At 37.9% G+C, this 21,344-nt stretch overlaps 1 protein-coding gene and 1 long non-coding RNA gene across 2 annotated transcripts in view; one reads left to right on the top strand and one right to left on the bottom strand.

Moving 5' to 3' along the window:
• LOC135222581 (uncharacterized) overlaps positions 1 to 21,344 on the top strand; it is a 92,614-nt gene that overhangs the window by 36,469 nt on the left and 34,801 nt on the right. Inside the window, exon 2 of the long non-coding RNA XR_010316293.1 lies at positions 7,771 to 7,846. This is a non-coding gene — a long non-coding RNA (uncharacterized LOC135222581). The remainder of the gene's footprint in view (positions 1 to 7,770; positions 7,847 to 21,344) is intronic.
• Positions 1 to 21,344, bottom strand: part of LOC135222565 (chromatin assembly factor 1 subunit A-B-like) — a 45,619-nt gene that overhangs the window by 13,013 nt on the left and 11,262 nt on the right. The gene's annotated exons all lie outside the window — the stretch shown is intronic.

The raw sequence follows: 21,344 nt of genomic DNA, 5'->3' as shown, positions 1-21,344 counted from the left end.
TATATCTGAAGCTAAATGGTGGGAACCGTGGCAGGACCATCAACTGCCCGATAATGTTCGGACCTGAGCGATATCAAGCGGAACTATTTTGCAGGGGTGGACCACGGATTCCAGGGGGGGGGTCTAGTTTTGCAGATAGGACTCTCGGCATTCTGTCCGGTTTGCCCATAATGTGATTAGGGTGGGGATGATTGTATTCTTGTAATACTCTCAGTCCTATCAAGTGGGTTTGGCTTACACTTGGGCCACTCTAAGCATGTTGTGCCATCCCCTGTGGGGTAGGGTAGGTACGCGGACATTTGGGAGTCGGTTCTCACTTGTGCCATTAGTGGAAGAATAAACTGCATGAAAGGCTGGTGATATCTTTTTAAGGTTTTCAGGTTTATTTATTTTTTTGTCAATTACTTTAATCTTTATGAAAAATACGAGTAAAGATTCAAGAACCCCTGGACCCTTTGATGGTAGTGAATCGGCACAGTTGATGACTGCAGGAACCTCCACTGGCAACCTTCCTCTGGAAAAATCAATCAAACCTTCCAGTGTAATTACACTGAAACCCTATGCTCCAGTACTGAGTAAAGGGAAATGTAGTAAAAATATAGTATCTGAAATAGGACCCGGAATGTTTGAAAACTTGTATGATAAATATTTGAATTTTAATTTGGAAGACTCTGATTGTGACATTTTTAATGTATATAAAGATATTGTCAAGTTTTGTGGCCGAGAGCCTAAGATTTCTTCTGAGGGGCGAGGAAAGCTGACAGTGGAATCTGCCTCAGCAAAGGAAAGTGACAGGCTAAAAACATTATCTCACCGTGGAAGAGTTAAAGTAGAGTGTGCAGTATATGCTTTTTGGAATTACTCCAAGGGCATGATATATGCACCCCAGCTTGTGACGTACTTTGAGGAAAGGCTCGTAGAGGAATTAAGGGATCAAGGTGTAATAAGAATTGAAAGAATGAAGAAGAAGATAAATGGAGTCCTAGTCCCACTTCCCAATTTAATTGTTACATTCAATTCCACCCGATTGCCTAGTATAGTGAAAGCAGCCTGGTTATGTTTCAAGGTTAAACAATATATCCCAAGACCGAGGAGATGTTTTTATTGTCAAGAATTTGGACATATGTTAGGGTCCTGTAAACAGAAACTACAAGACAAGCCTGCAACTTTGTTAAATGCAGTGAACCAGAGCATGGCATATGTAATAAGCAGGCCAGATGTATGCATTATGGAGACAATCATCCATCATCTTCACTTAATTGTGATGTATACATCATGGAAAAAGAAATTCAAACATTAAGGGTAACCGAACGTATCACATTTAGAGAGGCAAAAGAGAGATTGTTGAGTCAGTACATTAGACCAGGAATATCCTTTTCCAGTGTTGCTGCCAACCGAAGAAGAAATATCAATGTCACCAAAGATAATGTAAAGAAAAAACCAGTTACGACCTGTAATTGTGCCTTTTTGGAAGCGGCGCCAGTGATTGCTGGCGCTCATACCTCTTCGGAGGTTGCGCCAGTGATTCCTGGCGCTCATGCCTCTTTGGAGGCCACGGCAGTGATTCCTGGCGCCCCTGCCTCTTCGGAGGCAGTGCCAGTTGATTCTGGCACTCCCGCCTCTTTGGAGGCAGTGCCAGTGGTTTCTGACATTTCTGCTTCTATGGAAGCAGAACCAGTGATTTCTGGTACTCCTGCCTCTCTGGAGGCTGTGCCGGGTGTACCTGGCACTTCCACCTCTGGAGGCTGTACCAGCTTTAAATGGTGCTTCTGATCCTTTGGAGGATGCACCAATGTCTAACCTTCACACCCCTCCTCAGGCAGCATCAACTTTGTCTGGTGTTCCTGAGACCGATAACCTTCTGAAAAGGAAGGCAGCCGTAAATAATCGGTCTCCTTCCAGAAATAAGGAGCAAGTCAGTAAGCTGAAAGCTCTTAAAAGAGGCTCTAATTTAACAGCCTCTAAAGGAAAGTAAATTCATTAATTTTCTACAGTGGAACTGTCAAGGATTAAGAGCTAAATGTGAAGAATTAAGGCTGCACATATCAGAAGTGTCTCTTGTTTGTATAGCTCTGCAGGAGAAAATGATTGGTAATAACATGTGCCCCAGCCCACGAGAGTATACATCCTATCACTCCACCTATAATTTGAATATTGGAAGCCATGGCGGTGTCGCTTTGTATGTTCGAAATGACACCTCACAAAATCCTATTAGTATCCAATCAGCACTGCAAGTGATAGGTGTGCAGATCCATTTGCAAAGAAAATATACAATATGCTCTCTTAATCTACCACCTAATGAAGCCTTCCCCATCAATGAATTTAAATCTCTTATTCAACAGTTACCACGTCCTTTTGTTATTTTGGGAGATATGAATAGCAGAAACCCTCTTTGGGGTGACATCGTCACCAATCAAAGAGGAAGATGCTTGGGTTCCATCATAGAAGATGAAAATGTGGGGATTCTCAACTCTGGGGAGTCTACACATTTTCATGTTCCAACAGGCACGTTATCAGCTATTGATTTATCTATATGTAGTGATGATTGCCTTATTGACTTTAATTGGAGAACTATAAATGATAGATTGACCAGTGACCATTTCCCAATAGTGGTGAGTGTAGCATCAAGCCCTCCATCTCCAAAGCTACCTAAATGGAACATTGGTAAAGCTGACTGGGCAGTATTCCAGGAGTACAGCTCAATAGATGACTCTGCTGATGACTATCCCTGTGTAGATGATGCTCTTGACTTTTTGAATACAATAATGTTCTCGGCTGGTCTTCAATCTATACCTAGGACTTCAGGCATATGTATCCGCCGGCCAGTTCCCTGGTGGACTCGTAAATGCCAGGAAACTCACAGAACTATGAGATCTGCTTTCACCAGATACTGCAGACGAAAATGTGAGTATTACCGTGTAGAATTTCGAAAAGCAAGAGCTCATTTTCGCATGGAAATAAAAAAAGCACGAAAAGAATCTTGGACGATATTCATATCTTCACTAAATTCGAAAACTCCTCTTGACTCTAGTTTGGAAGAGAGTTAGAAAAATAGCAGGCAAGTTCACTCCTTGTCAACCTCCAGTTATCAAGATCAATGGTTGCGAGGTAGCAGACCCCCAGTTAGTGGCAAATGAGTTTGGTAATCATTTTGCTAATGTTGCGAAGAAATATGATGATAGACCCTATTCAGCTCAAAGACAGATAATGGAACAGGTCGAAATTGATTTTAATACCTTAAGACATAAACAATACAATGCTCCTTTTACTATTAGAGAATTTGAATCAGCCTTGAATAAATGTAATGAATCAGCTCCTGGACTGGATGATATAACATATTCAATGATTAAGCATACCCTTGAAAATACCAGACTTTTCATATTAAGCCTAATAAACAGAATTTACCTAGAACATATCTTTCCCTAGCTTTGGGAGAAGTTAAAATTACTCCCATTTCTGAAACCTGGTAAAGATCCATTCAAGACAGAAAATTATCATCCTATTGCATTGACATCTTGTTTGAGTAAGATCATGGAAAAAAGGGTGAACACACGATTGATGTGGTACTTGGAAAGAGGTAAATATCTGTCGCCTGCTCAGTGTGGTTTTCGGAGTATGCACTCCACAACTGATGTATTGGTACGAATGGAATCTTCAATATGTGAAGCTTTTGCCAACAAGCAGCATCACATCACTGTTTTCTTTGATCTAGAGAAGGCTTATGATACAACATGGAGATATGGCATTTTGAGGGTCCTTTATGAATGTAACCTGAGAGGCAATTTGCCCTGTTTATTAAGGCTTTTTTAAAAAATAGGATATTTCAGGTTCAGGTTGGAGTAACAATGTCAGATGTGTTCAATCAAGAAAAAGGAGTACCATAAGGAAGTGTTTTAAGTGTAACCTTGTTCGCCTTGGTAATCAATGGGGTTTCTAAAATAATTTCCCCAGATATAACATAAACCCTTTTTGATGACCTATCGATTTCCTTTGCAGCATCAAGGATGGCATTGGCTGAACGCCGCCTTCAGCTCTGCATTGATAGTATAGTAAAGTGGGCTGAGGTTAATGGTTTTAGATTTTCTACCAGTAAAACGGTAACTATGCACTTTTGTCGGATAAGGGGAATCCACCCTGATCCAGATCTGTTCATTCATAGGCAGAGAATTCCATGTGTTGGTGAAACAAGGTTTCTTGGCTTTAGTTTTTATAGCAAGCTGACCTGGATTCCACATCTGAAATATATTAAGGCAAAATGCTTGAAAGCAATGAATTTGCTGAAAGTCCTTTCTCACACTTCGTGGGGTGCAGACCGAACTCAGATGTTGAGATTATGTAAAGCCTTGGTCTTTTCAAAATTAAGTTATGGGTGTGAGGTGTACACTTCTGCGAAGGCAAATAGCCTTAAAATGCTCAACTCAATTCATCATGGAGGAATACGGTTGTGTACTGGAGCATTTAAATCATCTCCCACCGAGAGCATGCTTGTAGATGCTTATGAGGTGCCACTGGATCTTCATTACAAGCGTCTGCTGGTTCGGAGCTGGTATAGATTCCAGAGGCTACCTAAGTCTTTATCCAGCATTAGTATGAGAAATGAAAGTCACCCCAAGCAACCTCATCCATTCGCTTTTAGAGTAAATTTTATTGTCCGTGAATTAAATATGCCAAGGAATCGAGATTTTACCAGCAAAATATTCAGTTAGTCCCCCCTGGAACTTTCTAGAGGTGAAATTTTGTAGATATTTTAATTTTACCAAGACAGAATTGTCCAGCGAGCCCATGCGGTTAATATTTTTAGAACACTCTTTGCAACATGATGACTCCACTGCAGTTTTCACGGATGGCTCAAAGTCAGATGCTGGCGTCGGCTTTGGAGTAGCCTTCCCTGGTTTAGAGAGAAGTGGCAGGTTATCATCTGTTGCATCGATTTTTACAGCAGAATTATATGGAATTTTAAAGGCTTTAAAGGAAGTTTTAATTCGGAATGAAAATAATTTTATTATATATTGTGACTCAAGAAGTATTCTTCAGTCGCTGGAATCTTTTAACCCTCTGATTTTAGATGTATTGGAATGGCTGCTTTTACTAAAAAGAAGAGGGAAAGGAATAAAGTTCTGTTGGGTTCCTTCCCATGTTGGGGTGGCTGGGAATTAGAAAGCTGACCAACTTGCAAAGTCTGGGGTCAGCTCCCCAGAACCCACAAGATGCCTACTACCATATCAGGATCTGTATCTTCTAGTAGGTCAGAGAATTAAAAAATGTTGGCAGTCCCAGTGGGAGGATATTTTAACTAATCAAAAAATGCGCAGTATCACTTCATCAGTGTCTCCTTGGTCATATCCATATATGCCAAGGAGACAAGAAACGATGTTGTGCAGATTGAGGATTGAACATACAAGACTTAAACATGGGTTCTTGATGTCTCGTGAAAATCCTCCGTTTTGCGAGAACTGTACTGTGCCCTTGACTGTGAAACATTTGTTGACTGAATGTCCCAGATTCGGGAATTTGTGACATAGGTTCCTGTCTTGGGGTCGTGACAGAGTAGGTAATTTTACCCTAACTACAATTCTAGGAAAGGATTGTAATATAGAGCAGTTATATAAATTTATGGGGGAGGCAGGCCTCCTCAACCAAATTTAAATTATACATAGATCGTCTATGTAAGAACTTATATATATGAACACAATTTTTATATACATATATTTATAGATATTTTTATATGAAATTTATTTTAAATTTAATTTTTTCTGTTTAATTTATTTCGGTGTCAATTACCCAGATGTTGTAAGACACAATCAATCACGAAGAAAACCACTCGAAACTCTTTCAGACCAATGGATATTCAATAGGTCTGCTTGAATCGATAGAGTGATAGCGTTTTTAATATGGTTTCTGATCAATTGGTAAGAGGGATATACTATGAATGATTTACTGCGAGCCTGTAAAAGTGATATTGCCAGTAATATACGTATTTTATTCTTTTGAAATGTTAATAATGTTTATGTATCTGTAGTGCCTGTAATATTTTTCTTTTGAACCGTTAATGACGAGTATGTATCCGCAGCATCTTCTCTCTGAAATGGTTAGAATTGCATCATAACTAAAGTATACTTTATATAAACGTGAATTGCAAAATAAGGTGAGAATATGTTTGCCATTATTTGTGGTAGTTGGGTAATCTTGGGCGCCACTATTTAATTTGATGTGACGGCTCAACAAAAAAAGCTCCAATCTTGGCCTGTGTCATAGCCTCCGCACCATTACTTTCCACAGCCTTGAGAGTGACTTTGCCTTGCCTAAGGGTACACTCCTTTTAAGATTTTCGAGTTACTTAGCTCTTAATGAGTTACCCCAGTTGATCGTTGTTATTAATCATACATGTTCAGTTTCCCTCCAACATTTGCGTGTGGAAGGTAGCTAGAAAAGCTTAATGCATTTTAGTTTGTTTCGTAAGATACAAGTACATTTTGCATACTAAAGTTTCTTATAAATTTTATGTCTTCTATTATCTAAGTTATCTGACAAACTGGTATTGTCTTTCATCACATTCTCCTTCTTTCGCCTTTTTGTATTATTTCACTATCAATTCTCTTTGGTTTAATTATTTCAAAAGACTTAAGAAGCCTGACGTGGAAACTTGAATCCCATGATTCCTATTAAAAATATAATAAAAATATATATTTTTAAGAGGAAAAGTTCCACTTGATTGTTTCATGACTGTTCTGATTTAATATACAAAGATATATTAATTTTTCGTTGCTTTTAGTTACTGATCATAATGCTTACACAGTGATGTCTTCTTAATTGAAAAAATGATTAAAGTTACTATAGTCGCCGGTAATTGAAAACGCCACTAAATCTGCATAAACAAGTAGACACGTAATGTTTTATTCTAAATAATAAAAAAACATTTTAATTTTTTTACCCACTGAGCGAGAACGAGAAAGAAAGACAGTATATATTAGCAGACTGTATGATCGCCCACTTCCGGAAGGATTCACTAATATCAAGGTCGGCTTCATCAGCTTTGTTTTTTTTTTTACTTTTACTTTCATCTAGCAGTTTTCCAAGATAATTTGAGTATATGGCACACGGTGTTTTACTTCACATCTAAACTCATTTTTCCATTGTTGTTCTTTAGAGGACGAACATTTTCAGGCATCTAGCCAACCCTTCTAGGTCCTCCCTTTCAATGCTTATGAATTATGCAGTAATTTCACCTGACTGAACCATCTCATGAAACAGATCCATCCTTTTATTCATGCTAACTTTCTACCTTTACTGAGTATATCCACATTTCTCACCCTTTCAGTACTTAAGCCACATAATTACACGAACAGTTCTGTACAGCTTCAATCATTTTCTCTTTCATTCGCAGTATTTTCTGCGTTGGTTACACGTACGACTTTTTGAAGCGCCATTTTTCACAGTTTACTTTGATCCTTTGCTCCGATTTCCATCAGTAGCTCAGTCCAAGATGATCTTCTAGTCTCGTCTCTCAAAAATTTCTATAAAATGACTTACTGTGGATTGTAGGCACTTCATTAGTTGAAAAGTAATATGCCTAAAAAATTACCACAGATGCTTTATTAAGGGATTTTGGAATGTTTACATTGTCTCAGAGTAAGAGGTAGGTTTATATCCATAAAAATATTGCCGAGATATGTAAGCAGTTTTAGCTACCGTTTTGATCACCTTGACATAATTATATTACTTTATGTAATGCAAGCTTACTAATTTTATTATATTTCCCTTTATATGTAGGTTTCTCATCACCAGCATATCTATTCCCAGAGGCCTTTGATAAATGTGAGTGAAGATGTCATCATCTACTTAGAAGGTAAGAATGTAGCCTTATTTTTCTTTTTCTTGGGAGAATTGAGTCAATATTGTTTATCCCATTTAGTGTATGTTTACATAGTGTTATGTTCTGAACACAGGCCAGTTAATGACTGACTGCTTCTGTGACAGTAATAAAAGTGAAGTCATTCCGCAATGTTTTTGTAATGATTGAAGAAACTTGGTCAGTCGTAGGTTGACAGGTATCGCAGTGGCAATAAATTGTGAGTTTGGTTGCACTTAGGATGTAGGAAATTATACATTAGCAATGCCTTCTTTTCAGCTAAATATTTCCCAATTACGTATACACATTCTCACAAGTAGCTTCTTCCATTCTTTCTGCCTGACCAAAAACCCCCGAGTACTTTAACCCTAAATTGCACATGATGTAAATCTAATCGCATCTTTATCATATTGGTATACTTTTCAACCTTATTTCACATACACTCTGTAGATAATTCGCATTCTAAGATTCCACCTTTTCCCTTTCATTTTCTCTCGATAGTCCCACTTCACTTTCATGATAAGAACTTGGCCTGAAATCTCTTCGCGTGTTTTGAAGCCACCCCTATCCCCTGCTCCCTTGGCGGTCCTCCATGGTTTCCCACCAAGGGCAGTGATTCAACTCTTTTCTCATTTTCCCACTATGTGTAACATTTACGCTTTAATGCTTGGTGAATTAACATTCATCATCCTATTGATTTCATTCATTTTACGCACACACACACACACTATATATATATATATATATATTATATATATATATATATATATATATATATATATATATATATTTTCCGGTACCTTCTCGTTAGCCTTTATGGTCAGCGCGATTCGAACTATAATTACGCACAAGTACTCGGTTCGGTGCGGTCCAGGATAATTACAAAGTATTGAGTCGGGTGCAGGGAGTCTATGGTAGTAATGACATTTCAATAATGCGAAAATGAACGTCGGGGGTTCGATTCTTTGTATGCAACCGTCCTTTGTATTGTCCTTTAGTAGTTACCGTCATTTGGGGAGAGAGAGAGAGAGAGAGAGAGAGAGAGAGAGAGAGAGAGGAGAGAGATAGAGAGATGTAGAGAGAGATGAGTCGAGAGAGAGAGAGAGAGAGCAGACGCAGTGCACATCTCACCAGACTGAATCCCAGAAAGAGAGAGACAGAGAGAGAGAATTAGCGCTGGACAGACATAGTGTACGTCTCTCTCTCTCTTAAACCTCCAGTGGTAGTAGGAAGATAGCCTTGCCTGCTCCAGCCAAACCTCGGTATAGTGGTTTTAAGGGCTTAAGCAATAAACTTGAGCCTTTTTTTCAAGGTAACACTTCTGTTTACGCGAAGTGTTCATCAGAGTAAACAACGCAAGTCGCAAACCTCCATGTCGTACATTTTAAGTCTGCAAATACGGCGTCAATCAGGCCGAATAAACTAGAAGATTTCACATCCTACTCACGGACCTTGTTACTGTGGCGGTGTGTCTAAAACTTTAATGCAGAGAGGCGCAAGTAACGTTAAATTGGCGCTCGATATCTGTCAGTAACAGCTTGCATAGAGATTTAAACTTTCGCTCAAATGTATAAAGAATAGGGTTCGTTCCGAGGTAGTTTTAAAACGTAGTACCATCGACCATAACACATCCAGTGCGTCTGCTGGGTTCGTCCTGTTCCTTCCTTCCTCCTCCACCTCCCCCTCTGGCCTGGCCGACCCCCCCCCCTCCCCCCCCCCAACACACACACACACACACAGAGGCTGGAGACACTAAAATTTGGATGAGGGGGATGTTTGATGGGGTTTCCGGAGCCACACCACCTACTATGCGAGTGTGAAGAGGTGTTAGTGTCAGTCGACAGATCTACCAGCCTCTTTGGTTAAATTACTGTTACTCTGGCTACGAAATAACGCGAAGAAAATGATTGGGTTCATTCATTTCCAAGTCACAAAGCAGGAATAAAGGATGAAAACGATAGTTTAAGACGGTTTATAGAATCAAGGATAATAAAAAATAGATATATATTGATAAAATCTTATATGGGGAACTACAGAAAAATATTAACATTGAAATACATAGATTATTTGTAAAATGTACAAGATAAAATTGTTGATAAATTCTTGTAAATTCAAGAGAACTTTGATGAAATTCTGCATGTAATACTATTAAAATTGTGTATTGTATATTTTTTCTAATAAAAGATAAAAAAAAAAAAAAAAAAGTTACTCTTGGGAAATGCTGTGATGCTATTCAGGGGTTCTTTCGGTTAACTTCAATTGTAACAGATAAGATCTTGTCGATCTAACTGATGAGCTTTTTGATTAACAGCTAAATCGTCATGATCGCTGCTGTAGTTTTCATAGATAACTAGGGAGCCGAAATAGGCCCGGATGAAGAGAGAATTACAATAAGATGGTCTTGTCTATTCACCCTGTGGAGACCATGGCAACAGTGATGGTCTCACGAGAATCCTGGCAACAGGATCGTACAATGGTTCTCTGCCTGGTCTAGGTTATATAGAACTTGTTTTTTTTTATAGAAGAGCTGTCTGGTGCGTCCACAACTGGAGATTACATAAGTTGCCAGAGTGCTAGTGTGACCTCATACCTCTGGTCTGTTCACAGCATCTGTAGTGCATCGTGTGAAATACTGCTTAAGTTTAATTAAGGAGGCTGAGTTGGTTGTGAGCTTCCTTTGAACTCATATTTTGCTTCCTTCTTAGGAGAGCTTTTTAATGATAGAGGAGTGACAGGAGAAATTAATCTGCTAACCAGCGCAAAACTTTGCATCTTACTATACTATAATGGGCGTTATGTCTGTCCATCCGTCTGTCATTCAATCACGGCTAAACCGCTGGTCCGATGGGCATGAAACTTGGCAGGGTTATAGTGGAGAACCCTAAGATGGTTTATAATGGGGTTTCATCCTCCCTCCCCCCGCCCCAACCTCCGAAGCGGGTGGGGGTGAAAGGGATTCCCCAAAACGGAGCTGGTTCTGCCAGTGAAACAGGGCTGGCTATCCCCGTAGACTTAGGTACTTTACGAATTTATCGTACATAATTTCTGCATACATATGACTTATCATTTGGAAAAGAATACTATATGGTAAACATCAATGACATAATAGTTAAAAAAACACTTGTGAGTCACTTATATATGAAGCAGCAGATGAATGTGTTTTTAGTAACAATTGGTAAATTGCTAGTATACATAATACCTGTAGCTTTGCTTTCGTAATTATTCTAATTTAGTTCTTGGGCTTATGTCACTAAAAACTGTAGTTTTTAACTTATACAAGAACTTAGAAAGGTAGAACATCATCATACGGTGCAAGAATGTAGAGATTTCCACTGGACATTTAGCAGTGCCTATATATGTTTTTTTAATACAGTTCACTTGATGATTGGGGTCGAGCATCTTGGCTAGCCAATTAGGAGACTGACAGGACAGTAATTATTGTTCAATGATAAACCTAAATTCTTTCAAGCTACTAACTTTCCCTAGGTGTTACAGTCCTTTGGCAGCAAGAGCCCACTTGTCTTAGGAAAGTAGCCAACACACGAATAATTTGGAAAAGAATGTTATTGGCATAATTTAGCTCCTTGTTATAGCATACTGCTCTGTTGGTTTGCTGTTAGCCCCAAATCATTGTCCAAAATTTCGGGTGGAGCAGCTGGTCACAGGAAGATTTGGGAGTGGAGGTTTCCGTCCTATAAGTAAACATCTTTAAAGGTTGCAAGCAAATGCGAATGTTATCATTGATCAAATGTTGGTTATATGCATCACTTTAGATTCAAAACTTATAACGATGAGAATGACTGGATTTTTTTTTTTTTTTTTTACAACACATCCTTCATACGCCAAAATAGGTTGAAAGTTATCATTAAAGACATGATCTTGTTGTTTATGATTGAGCTGGCCTTATGTCAGCACGGGCTCTTGCTCATAGAGCAGCCCGTAATGGACGTGCTCCTTTTAAATTATTCTTCAGTTTATAAAAACCCCGGGAACGTCCTACTGTAACTCATGGTTATACTGAATAAAGTATCATAATCACTGTTATCCGGAGAAATAAATTTTAGTTCTGCCAGATGGAAGGGTATTTTTGAAATCTCTTTTTACGTATCAGTAAAATATCATTCCCTAACAGGTACCTCGCGAAATAAGAGACAAAATCACTACTACAGTCAGTTGGGAGTGCTGAGTCAGGGACGCTCATCAGCAGTGTGTCGAACTCCTCTAAACACACTTTGCCATTTTAACTCTCGCTCATCGGATGTTCAAGCCCTCCCTTACCCAAAACCTCCTTCACTCCATATAGTAAGTTCTTTTAGGTCTTCCTCTCTTACTAGCTTATAACACTTCCAAATAGGATAAAGTTTTGCACATCTGTTATACTCCATTCTTTCCACATGACCGAGTTCCTCGTTGGACGTATGGTTTATGTGCTTGCCTACCGATTCGGTAGTCCCGAGTTCGATTCCCCGCTCTGAAAACGAGGAATCAGAGGACTTTGTTCCAGGCGATTTTCTCTTCTGGTATCCCTCTACAAAGATTAATATTAAATAGTCTTAGGTCACACAGACTATATATATATATAAAAGGCTTAACACAACCTCACGTATATTTTTGGGCTTCGTATCACACGTTTCTTTCCAAGTAATATCGCCGCAAATATCTTTCCGCCTATTATTCATGGTATTGAATTCGAAGTTGCCAAAAAATGCACAAAGCAATACGGGGAAAAGTTTCCACTCTGCTCACGTAGACTTTCCTTGCGTTATGAATTCCATCCTTATATACAAAACTTCCGGCCATCAGGAAAGTGTCAAACTTACAACTCGTCGGTGTTGCATTCTTGTGTTGATGTGTAAGTTAGACGCAACCCACATGTGCCAGACGAGTGACATTTCCGCATACAAATTGCAACGCCCGAAAGTAAGAATTATGTCGGAAACTGCACCCGACGTGGAGGGGTTTTTCCACAAGCAAAATTTGTGCAAATGGCGTATTCGAGATGGGAGGGTAATCACTAAATAAATGAAACAGAACATTGATGTACGAAAGATTAAGAAGAGGAGACATGAACAGCTTGACCCTCGATGTTATGACATACTGACACGCACATATTAGCTGCAAGGGGATAATTGCAAAGCGACTGCAATTTCGAGTTCTTGACCGTTTAATAGAATCATTAATTCGGAAGAAAATGTATGGATTGAACTTCTGTATCTCATAACAGAGATACCATTTTGAAAAGGCATCGGGAATATCACTGCAGTGAAATTTGATCGCAAAATGGATCGGGAAGAATTCCCATCAGCGAAATGGAAATTGGGATCAAATTCCATTTGGCCGGAAAGTCCCCTTGATCGTAATTGGCTGACTTTCCACCTGACAATGATTTCCTGTTCTAGCCTCATTGAAATTCGGCAAATGTTCGGCTTTGCAGGTCAACTTTTTATTTTTTGCAAGTAATAGCGGCCCCTAGTAGACTGAACTGTTTTGACTTTTGTAAACCAGAAACTAAAATGAGCAAGAGTCTTTCAGCTTATGAGACTGGTCTCTGAAAATGTGGTCGCTGTACAGCTTAGGTTGGCTAAGCTTTATGTCCTTTAAAAAAAATCTCTGAGACGAATCTGTGTGATTTAACGTAAGTCACGTGATTGTTGTGCGAGTAATTTTCTGTCAAGTCCCTCACGTCTTTTTAGGCAAATCTGTGTGATTTAACAACGTAAGTCACGTGATTGTTGTATGAGTAATTTTATGTCAAATCCCTCACGTTTTGTTTCGTCTAACCTCCTCCATTTTAGCTGGTGTCATATTTTTAACCTCCGTTCATTTTCCTTTCATTTCCACCACCCTTTTTCGTCAGCTGTCCGTGGAATGAGAGCCACTTCCCATCATTTCAGGGCACTGCGTAATTGTCAGCTGCTGGCGTGATTTCTCTATAAAATTTCCATCACCGCCACCATACCGTTGTTACATCATATTCGTGTTGCATTCGGTGGCATTTACTGAGCTGCTGTAACCGTACTGAAGAAGCATATTTATATAATTCTGTTGACTGTAGCACAAACCTTATTTGAATAATTGCTATAGTTCAACCTTACCGACGAAGTGTTGCTTCGAACTCAGTATTATTTTTTTTTAAAGCTGTTATTGTTATATCCGTAATTTTAGCTCTATGATAAGTGAAATATTCTTGCCTTTCCAAGGACAAGATATAAGGATTACATCAAAGGAAAAAATTCACTCACGACCTCCTTTCATCTCATTATACTTGTTCGTTTTTTTTTTTTTTTTTTTTTGTTTTTTTTTTTTTTTTTTTTTTTTTTTTTTTTTTTTTCAGCATTGCGGACTGCAATTTAGTTGTTATGAGTTTGCGTACCCTTGTGAGCAAAAGTTTTCCTTTTAAAGGTGACGCCAAATTATATATATATATATATATATATATATATATATATATATATATATATATATATATATATCTATATATATATATAATATATATATATATATAATATATATATATATATCATATATATATATATATATATATATTATATAAGTATTATATATTATATATATATATATATATATATATATATTAATGAATATATTATATATATAATATATATATATGTATATCACCCTCTCAAAGACCGCAGTTAGAATTCCTGTTCGTTATCCCACAGACAAGCGTTCGGAACCACCAGGAGGATCCACTTCCAAATAAGAGCATCGAGAGAGAGAGAGAGAATATGAAGGATGGGGTGTGATGTGGGCGGTCTTTGCATGGCAAAGGTTGCGGTAGCCGTTTGGAAGGATACGGGGGGAGGGCGGTTGGGCAACAGGGAGCGAGGAAGAGTAGCTTTTCAACCCCCCCAACCTCCATTTTCAGCGACGAGATCAATACACTATGAGCAGCAAACCCTGGAGAGAGAGAGAGAGAGAGAGAGAGAGAGCAAGAGGGAGAGTACATTTTTCCGCTGCTAAGGAAAGAAACTTACGAATAAGAAAAGGTGTCAAGGAAGAGTCCTAACTTTTTTGTCCTTATCTTTAACGAATGACGACAAACGACCGTTTTTCGTACTTTGGGTACAAATAAATTCCTTAGGAAATGCAGACTAATTGCCCTTCCTACATGCAGGGGCGTAGGGTTCGAACTGCATAAAATGCAGTTTGTAGGCTATAGCAAAGGGGAAGGGACAGTGCTCTTTGGTTGGAGGGGCGCTCCAAACGGACCCAGCACGCGGTTGGTTTATTTTTCCCTTTTTTTTTAAAATCATTTTTAGACCCTAAAAAGGGAACGAAAAAGTGGCGAGTGGGTAAAAAAGACGTGCGTACTATATATATAAATAACGCACAAAGCTTTTTTTTTTTTGGTACTGGAAATTGGGGTCAGGCGTAGTTTATTTATTTATTTATTTTTATCGTAGTAGGGTTCTGAGAATAGCATCCTTCTGGAAACAAGCTCCTCAAGAGATTTTATGTCAAAAGGAGCACTCTAACTTCTTGCCACAAAAATGTATTTACCAAGAACCATTATACTCAGCAGAATTCCTTCTGTTATCTAATAAATGATCACAGGAATGAAGCAAAAAATGTTGTCCACACTATTGTTGTTGCCAGTATTGAGCATTACCTTGTCAGTGTTGCCACATACAAGATGTTTGGTGAAAGACTCGGATGGGGAAGCAAGGCTCACCAGGTACACAAGATTGGAACTTACCGAGGTTCTTTTTAGGAAACATACTGTCATCACTACGATAACTTGTTTGTTATTGTGAAGTTCTATGGGGATCTTGACAGTGGATCAATTCTGTCTTTGAAATGCCAGTCTCCTTCATCTAGCTCTTAATAAATTGCAAAAGTATTCCAGAAGTCTATTACTATAACTCCCTTTAGGGCCGTTGCAGCCTTATATGTCCAGTCAGTCTATATTTGCTCAAGACTGCTGCTGTCAATGTCTAGAGAATACATTCTTTAGACCTTGGCTGCTGTAATGGTACTCTGGGGTCTATTGCTACCCTAGGAATTTTTGACAGTTTGAGGTACAGATACAAAGTATCTCAAGGCAGAGGAGAATCTGGCAAGGAATTGTGGACCCCTTCTAGGAGTAAACGCTCCTGAAAACCAGAAGAGCCTTCTTTCTTGGTGTGGGATGCTATATTAAAAAATAACAACTTGGCATTCTCGCCACACTGCGCAGATGTAATATACTAAATGGCTTGGGGCACTGGGGTTTTGAATGTTTGGATGTGGTACAGAAAATAAATACGTCTTAGGGGATTTGTTCAGGGAGGAAAAGCAAGTTGTCTTGGGCTTTATTGGGACAAATGTGAAAGGCCAGTGGGATTATGTAGGAATGGGAAAGACAAGTGACTGGGGTTGGGGGGGGGGGGGGGACTGGAATGTGCAGAGGTGAGGAAGGGAACATGTTGTGTGGTATAAAGATTCTGTGGACGGTTGAAAGAGTAAAAATGTGTCAGTTTAATGTGTTTTTACCATTCCAAATCTGTGCCTGGTACGTTTAGAGAATATGGGAGGGGGATTGTATATGGTGATATGTTATTCCAGTACGGAGGAAGGTGCCACCGAGATGGCATAGTTGGTAGGAAAGGGGTTCCTGCTATAAATAAGAAGGAAGAATGTCTGGTGGCCATGGTTTGAAAGTGCTTGATAGTTAAACAAGAATATTCATAAACATATATTGGAAAGTGAAACTGCAAGAAGAAAGATTTTGTAGGTTATTTGTGTGTTGATCATGAATGGAAGAAGTTGATGGATATAATGATGGTATGAAGAGGCTTACATTTTATTGAAAGCGAAAGTCGAAGGCTCAGTTAGAGTGGTAGGGATGATGATTTGTCTGTAATTGTAATTAGAATATGTGACTTTGATAAATGAGATCATATAAGGATAAAATGGAAGGATATTGGGCCAGTGTTGCAGACATGGAGGTGGAAAAGTAGGGGAGTAGTTTGTAAAATTCCATGATAGAGTCAGCGGGGAGTTTGTAGGTATAGGAGGGCAGGAAGAGGGAATTAAAACAGTAATTGGTGGGATGGGGGAAAGGAGAGGTTTGGAGAAGGAGACACAAAAAAAGAAGGATTATCTGTTTTCAGGAAAAATGATGGATAGGGTATAGAAGGTAGTGAGAGTATGGGAAAAAGTCCAGTAATAAAAACAGATAGAGAGTGAGTGAGCAAGAACTTGAATGAAAATAATAATTTATATAGTGGAAAACAATCATTTATATTTTTAAAAATGCAATGTAAGTCAATGAATCGACGGAATTCAGATTTGAAGATTTGTTGGAGGTGAAATACCGGAGAGAGAGAGAGAGAGAGAGCTGAATGGTGCTAGTGTTGAAATGGTTAGTGTTAGTTAGTGTGCTTGTGGAAGTGGTTGTCGAGGATGTACAGAAGTAGTTATGAGATTGATGGGATTACAAAAACGATGTTGTAGTAAGGGAGTGATAATGTAGTCAAGTGACTGGCCAGAGTTTGCAAGGGATATCTTGATGAGGTAACATTCCCTTAGGAGTGGGTGAGTGGAATAATTGTTCCATTGTTTAAAAGTAAAGTGACGGAGGGAACCGAAAGAACTGTTAGGTGATCGTTTATTTTTTTTATAACTAGCAAGGTTTTGATTAAGAAAGTATGACAGATGAAAGGAGAATTGATAGATGATCATTGTGGGTTTGAACAAGAGGGTAGGTCGATCAATGTCGTTAGGAAAGGGTTATTTGGCAAGTGGTAAGTATGAAAGTCAGTAGAAAATTTTGGTGTGCATGAACCTAGACAAACATTATGATAGAACAGATAGAGACGTAATATGGAGTGTTGAGGATGTGTGGTACTGTATAGAAAAAAAAATAGGTGGTTTAGAATGATCATTACGAGATTATCAAGGAAATAAAGAATGTTTGAATATGTAGATAAGAGAGTGACTAGTTTGGTGTAAAAGTGGGAATGAGAAAAGAATGTGTTATTCCTCCTTGTATGTTTAAACTCTTTAGGGATGATGAGGCCCATTTTGAAAGTATTTGTGCGAGAATTGAAGAATAAATGTGAGTAAGACTTAAATTAGAAATGGTAAGTGGAGATCAGAAAGATGGGAAAAAAAATAATCTTAGTTTAACCAGACCACTGAGCTGATTAACGTCTCTCCTAGGGCTGGCCCGAAGGATTCGATATTTTAACGTGGCTAGGAACCAACTGGTTACCTAACAGCGGGACCTACGGCTTATTGTGGGATCCACATTATATCGAGAAATTAATTTCTAATTATCAGAAACCAATCCCTCTGATTCCACGTTGGCAGAGCGAGAAATCGAACTCAGGACTACCGAATCGGTAGGTGAGCACGTTAACCGCTCACCCAACGAGGAACTCTTAGAAAGATGGCGCAGTGAATAATGGTGTGGATGGTGGCAGAGTGGAATTGCTTGGCTAGTATAGGTATTTAGTTGTAAATGTAAGTCGTGATAGGATGAGAGAGGAATCGGGTCACGGAATGGGACAAACAAAAAAGGTAGCAGGGTGTTGAGGAAGACTGGGAAGAAATCTCGAGTATTTATAAAAGTTAAGCTTGTATCTTGTATAGTAATGAAAGAAGAGGTTGGGGCTGATGGGATGAATTGTTTGCATAACATACGTGGAGTGGGAGGCATTAGATGGGTGAGAATTGGGAAAATCCAGAAAAATGGGTAAAAGTTGGTGTAAGCGGAAGCGTAGATCAGATTATCATGAGATGGTCGGTGAAAAAAGCAACACTAAAGCGAATGATGCTGTAATTGCTGGGGGTTGACGTGCTACTGAGCCATTTGCAGTAATATGTAAGTTTATTCCTCAGGGGTTCACCCACAATTCAGCATAGTTTAAATTGGGAGTGATCATTCTCTCTCTCTCTCTCTCTCTCTCTCTCTCTCTCTCTCCTCTATATATATATATATATATATATATATATATATATATATATATATATATATATATGTGAGAAAGAGAATTGTCATTACCAATATAAACTGACTGCTGAATCGTGGGATGAACCCTTGTGTGGAAAACTTACACAATATATACCACTGCAAATGGCTCGTTAACTACTGCAATTAAAGCACCATTCGCTTTAGGAGACTAAATTCTCTCTATCTCTCTCCTTGCATATTAATTGGCTTTTCGTTAATGCTAATTTTTAATTTTAGATTTTCATGATGTTGCAACGCTGCAGTAGCTTTCCTCATAAACACGATTAATAAACTTTACTGGCTCATTTAGATAGTCGAGATTTTGATGACATTTATGGAGACTGAACTTCGCCACTTGCGTGAGAACTTCATCAAGTCAGCGACCTGCGCAAGAATGAATGACAACCTTGGATAAAAATGTAATTAATACACACACACACATACACACACACACATATATATATATATATATATATATATATATATATATATATATGTGTGTGTGTGTGTGTGTGTGTGTGTGTGTGTATACATCGAGCTACAAATGTCCTTTAATATCCAATTCGCTCTATCCTCGGAATTAATATATTTTCATATATGTTAACCGAAGAGGAATTATATAGTTGATAATAATTTCGTCCTTTCGTGGGTTCAAACCAGCGGCCAGCTGATAGAAGAGAAATCAGGTCTTCAGTGACGTTGTCAACTTGTTGGCCCGTCGGTAACATCACTGAAGTCCTGATTTCTCCTCTGTCCGCTGGTTCGAACCCACGAGAGGACGAAATTATTATCAACTAGAAAATTCTCCTTCGGTTAATATCTATGAAAATATATTAATTTCGAGGTAGAGCGAATTGGATATTAAAGGACATTTGTAGCTCGACGTATGTATATGAATCACGGTGATGTGATAAAAATTCATATATATATATATATATATATATATATATATATATATATAGAGAGAGAGAGAGAGAGAGAGAGAGAGAGAGAGAGAGAGAGATGAGAGAGAGAGAGATGGTATTCAGCTAGCCTTCAGCATGGACACTTCAGACCCCCAAGAAAACTGACGTATGAGAAGAAGACCTTGTGTGTGAAAACAAATCAATGATCTGATGACACTACCATAATCCGATTTGATTTCCATTCAAAATGAAGAGCCCTTGAACACCCAGCAAAGGACCCTTAAGAATCAAACAGGTGTTCGTCGGCCAGAGACAGGTCTATAATACTGTTAATTAGTGTAATAGTGTTCAAATATAAATATGTGATAACTGGAATGTATGTAGATGTACGATATATATATATATATATATATCTATATATATATATATATAATATATATGTTGTGACGAAGTGCCAAGTATCTGGTTACTACACTTACCATTCCTTTATTGATACCTCACAAAAGCCAGACACCTGAACCCTCATCACAGGTACTAAACGACTGAATACTCTAAAGGCAACAGTGATCCCTTAACAACTTACCAGTATTGCAGAAAATCGGACTAAGTTCATCAAAACAGGTGTGAGGTAATCTTGTAAGTAATTAAATTAATCAAAGGGCATCACTCCATCAACAACTTTAAAAGTCTAAGTATTTCCCTGATTTCAGAAGTCTAAGTACTTCCCTGGTTCTAAGTCACTTCAAGTTAATGAAGGAAAACAGATCAATTACCACTCTATGTTTCTACCTAACATCAATATAATTATATACTGGTATACAAATGAAAACACTTATAACAATTTTAAATACAAAAATTTATTATTAAACTCAAAATTTATAAGTGAAATTCACAATATCAGGGAAAATTACTGTTACTTGAAAACAAAGTAAAGTTTAATTAATTCTTGAATCAATTAAGTAAATTAAATCAAAATTAATTTATCACAAAATTCAAGAAAATTAATTCAATTGAAATTCAAAAGTGTTAGGCAATAATTGAAAATTAGGAATTAATTTACAAGTGCTAAACAACGATAAAACTTGAAAAGAATTCTAAGTAAATGCAAATTAATTCACAAGTGTTAAATTTAATTAAATGTGCAACGACTAATTAATGAAAATAACTAAGTCAATTAAATTGTGAATGTAAATGAAAATACAGAAAAATGTGGGCAATATCAAAATTTGCAAAAAGCATTAATCACACAGAATATAAAATAAAAAGGTACACTTCAATAAGAAAATGAACAAATCCACAAAAATGAAACAAACTCAAAACACAAAAATTTGCAATGTGTAAAAACGTAAATAGTTTCTCTCAAACCATTGTAACCATCAGTTATTTAGTTTTTACCAAACCAATGTTCCTTTCAGTTATTAGTTGTTATCCAACCACTGTTCCTATCAGTTATTAGTTGCAAACTAATAAAAATATAACACACTTTACCTTTTTGGTATACCAATTTCTTTCTTTCTTGCTGCTGCTTGTTTCACACTTTCACAAAACCAGGCGCCATTACGAAACAAGTTTGTTCAGATTCCACACAAAAAAAAAAAAAAAAAAAAAAAAAAAAAAAAAAAAAAAAAAAAAA

The sequence above is a fragment of the Macrobrachium nipponense genome, chromosome 20 (genome assembly GCF_015104395.2).
Source record: "Macrobrachium nipponense isolate FS-2020 chromosome 20, ASM1510439v2, whole genome shotgun sequence".
In the NCBI taxonomy this organism is placed as follows: Eukaryota; Metazoa; Arthropoda; class Malacostraca; order Decapoda; family Palaemonidae; genus Macrobrachium; species Macrobrachium nipponense.
The sequence above is the reverse complement of the archived record's forward strand: the minus strand, read 5'-3'. Positions and strand labels throughout refer to the sequence as shown.